The sequence below is a fragment of the Lithobates pipiens genome, unplaced genomic scaffold (assembly GCF_037356315.1).
Source record: "Lithobates pipiens isolate NorthernLeopardFrog02 unplaced genomic scaffold, aLitPip1_a1.2 Scaffold_22, whole genome shotgun sequence".
NCBI classification, from domain to species: domain Eukaryota; kingdom Metazoa; phylum Chordata; class Amphibia; order Anura; family Ranidae; genus Lithobates; species Lithobates pipiens.
In genome coordinates this window covers 342,744,967-342,748,938 of record NW_027507784.1, presented here as the reverse complement: position 1 = coordinate 342,748,938, position 3,972 = coordinate 342,744,967, and the positions used below count along the sequence as shown (strand labels likewise).

Below are 3,972 nucleotides of genomic sequence, written 5' to 3'. Positions count from 1 at the left end.
TTACCGATAATTTTGGGGATTGTTTATCACGACATATTTATTACGGTCTAATCATATTTAATCGGTTCTTGGAGAAGATTCAAGTCGTCTTCACCATTACAGAACCAGAAGTCCAACGGAATGTGACCAATGACTACAATGAGGACCAATGACTACTAGCTCTACCATGACTTGGATAGATAAGAACCTTCACAAATATTTTTATGGATTGTTTATCGTGACATATTTATTATGTTCTGATCATATTTATCAGTTCTTAGAAAAGCTTCAAGACGTCTTCAGCATTACAGAACCAGAAGTCCAGCTGAACGTGACCAACTACTACTACTAGCTCTACTGTGACTTGTATAAATGAGAACCTTCACAGATATTTTTATTGATTGTTTATCATGACATAATTATCACGTTCTGATCTTCGCACACGGGGGGAAGTAGATCTCCAAAATGGCTTGTACTGAGAAAGCTTTGACCGTGTACCTCGAGGCTGGGAAAGTTGGGAGTTGTAGTCCCCACAGCAGCTGGTTAGAGATATGCTCTGTACAAACTCCGAGCTCCAAGTCTGAGATTTCTGGCAGCATAGCTTCCTCAAAATTCTCCAACTTGAAGCTCCTAGTTCGTAGGGCGTTCACGTAGAATTTCTGACTCAGAAATCTGTATTTACTGTCTGAACGATAGGATAGAGCGCTAGACTGATATAAAAACGTACTCAGTGGTTACAATTAGGCCTCTAGATCCTCAAAAAACGTAGATGCCATGTTTTTCCCTCTGTTGGCCCAACTGGTGATTTAAGAACCTTAGATCCAGAAGCACAAGGAAACACCTCATCTATATACAAAGCCTCTGGAAGGCACAGAATATATCATGTAGAGCGGAGACATCTCCAGGAACTGTTGGAGGGGGGTGCAGCTTCATGAACAAGCTACAGCTGGACAGCAGATACCCTGAAGCCTGGGCATTGCGCCACAGGTGTAGCTGCACATTAGCAACAGCCAAAGCGCAGGGCGGATTCATGCTTGGAAATCCCCTTATGAAGGAGCAGTTTAGACATCTAAAAAAAAAAATCTGCTGCAAATCTGGACAATGCAAACTGAATGCATGATGGTTGCTCAGCTTTAGTTAAAACCACATGAGAGAACCAAAGATCCAGGCAGCTGAAATGATGTGCAAATGTTGACCTTTTTCTGTGCACTGGGGTTGATTTACTAGTGCAAAATCCGGTTACAGGCAGCCAATCGGCTTCTAACTTTAGCTTATTCAATAAATCCTGGAAGCTGATTGGTTTCTTTTGCAGAGCTGAACCAGATTTTGCGCTCTCTTTTTAGTAAATCAACCCCACAGTGACTTGGCGCCCATCCATCTCCAAGCCCCATTCTGAACTGTGCCTCCCTACTGGTCAATGAGGCTTTTAAATTTGATGGGGGGGGATCTCAATAACCAGTAGGGTAGGAAGGGTCCAAACTCAACTTTTACAAAAGTCGAAGATTTGCACAGAACTTGAGCTGCACATATCTCCGGATCTACTGATCGGTTTGACATGCGGTCTTTAAAACCTACCTCCGCACCTGCATTGTCTCACAGCTTGAATTGCCCAGGCTTGTGACAAGTTCACATTAACCTCACATGCAGATATGGAACCTCCTCTACAAAGTTATAAAATAAGACAAAGTGATTTGCACACAAGATACCCCATGTTATGGTCCTGGAGCTACAATCCATAAACACGGATATTTAATAAACCTCCACAAATCATTAAAGTGGTCTTAGGCCGTGAAACTTTGGGAATGCCTATATCTCGGGGGCACTGCTTGCGTCACTTGTGGCGCGGCGGCTTCTTTATGAATGAGCCCACTTAGGCAGATTTCAGGATAATCTCTAAGAGTTAACATATCAAATACAATACAGCTTACATTTAGGAGAAGATTTACATTGAGAAACAAGAGGTGTTTGACCACTTACCTCTGGGTACAGGCAGATCCTGCCAGGTGTTTCTTCAATGGAGCCCTAAGAAGTTCAGTATCCAACATAAGCATGAGGGTCATCAGCAGGAAGGGCATCTGAAGGGGTCCATAGTCAGACCAATGGTCTTCCTGATCCAGTATCCATCACCTTGGTGGAGATAAGCCCAGCTGCAGTAGCAGGACAGTCCAGAGGTGGCAAGTAGGACAGAGACCAAGCAAAGTTCAGCAGAGTCTTCAGGTGAGACTACAGAATCCAAAGAAGATTAATAGAGTCCAATTAAGGGATGTAAAATCCAAAGGAGAGATATGGAGTCCCAGCAAGGAGATGTAGGGAAATGCAAAGTCCAAGCAAGGAGTAGAGACTCCAAAGGAGCCCAGGGAAGAGGTGATGAGTGTGCCAGGAAGGAGATCCAGAAAAGTGCAGAGCCCAGGAAAGACCAGTAGTGTCCTGGGGAGGGATGTGGAGTCCTGGAAAGATGTGTAGGGTCCAGAGAGGAACCTCAGAGTCCAGAGAGGAACCTCAGAGTCCAGAGAGGAACCTCAGAGTACAGAGAAGAACCTCAGAGTCCAGAGAGGAACCTCAGAGTCCAGAGAGGAACCTCAGAGTCCAGAGAGGAACCTCAGAGTCCAGAGAGGAACCTCAGAGTCCAGAGAGGAACCTCAGAGTCCAGAGAGGAACCTCAGAGTCCAGAGAAGAACCTCAGAGTCCAGAGAGGAACCTCAGAGTCCAGAGAGGAATCTCAGAGTCCAGAGAAGAACCTCAGAGTCCAGAGAGGAACCTCAGAGTCCAGAGAAGAACCTCAGAATCCAAGGGAGGCATGTAGAATCCAAAAGAAAGATGTGGAGTCCCAGGAAGGAGATGTAGAGAAATGCAAAGTCCAAAGAGGGGGTAGAGACTCCAAAGGAGATCAGCAGAGTCCAGGGAAGAGATGCTGAGTGCCAGGAAAGAGGTCCAGAGGAAGGTCAGTAGAGTCCTGGAAAGATGTGCAGAGTCCACAGGTCAATTGAGACCAGTGAGCAGATGCAGAGTCCAGGAAGATGCAGAGTCCAGGAAGATGCAGAGTCCAGGAAGATGCAGAGTCCAGGAAGATGCAGAGTCCAGGAAGATGCAGAGTCCAGGAAGATGCAGAGTCCAGGAAGATGCAGAGTCCAGGAAGATGCAGAGTCCAGGAAGATGCAGAGTCCAGGAAGATGCAGATCCAGGGAAGATGCAGATCCAGGGAAGATGCAGATCCAGGGAAGATGCAGATCCAGGGAAGATGCAGATCCAGGGAAGATGCAGATCCAGGGAAGATGTGCCCAGTCCAGGGAGGGGATGTAGAGCTCCTGAGGTCAGGGCTCCCGCAGGAGATGGTTTGGCAGTGCAGAGGGCTCAGTGGGCAGCCTGCAGTCCCAGGGAAGAAGTTGGATGCGGAGAGGAAAGTTTGGAGTCCTCCTCCCCCTGTGAAGCTGCTGCAGTCAGATGATCTGAGCCCATTACTTCAGCCCTGACTGATCTGTTTTCAATCTACCCCTCCTCCTCCTCCTCTGCCCCTCCCCCAGCCTTGCTGCCTCCCCCCTCCCAGGACTGCCAGCATTTGCTGCTCCAGATGGGAAGGGGGCTTCTGACAGGGCACTCAGGGGTTAATCTCTGAACATGACACCATGGCTGCCAAACTTTCCTCCCGGCTGGAGAGCAGGAACCGCGAGCAACTGCCTGCCGATCCGCCTCCCAGATGTGTTACATTGTTATCCCTCTGCCCGATCCTCTTCCCAGATGTGTTACATTGTTATCCCTCTGCCCGATCCTCTTCCCAGATGTGTTACATTGTTATCCCTCTGCCCGATCCTCTTCCCAGATGTGTTACATTGTTATCCCTCTGCCCGATCCTCTTCCCAGATGTGTTACATTGTTATCCCTCTGCCCGATCCTCTTCCCAGATGTGTTACATTGTTATCCCTCTGCCCGATCATCTTCCCAGATGTGCTACATTGTTATCCCTCTGCCCGATCATCTTCCCAGATGTGCTACATT

General features: G+C 47.6%; 1 protein-coding gene across 1 annotated transcript in view; it reads right to left on the bottom strand.

The window, feature by feature from the left end:
• Positions 1 to 3,444, bottom strand: part of GLI2 (GLI family zinc finger 2) — a 223,193-nt gene extending 219,749 nt beyond the window's left edge. The window contains exon 1 of the mRNA XM_077449688.1: positions 1,957 to 3,444. The gene's annotated coding sequence lies outside the window, so the exon portion shown is untranslated. The remainder of the gene's footprint in view (positions 1 to 1,956) is intronic.
• Positions 3,445 to 3,972: the final 528 nt, after the last annotated feature.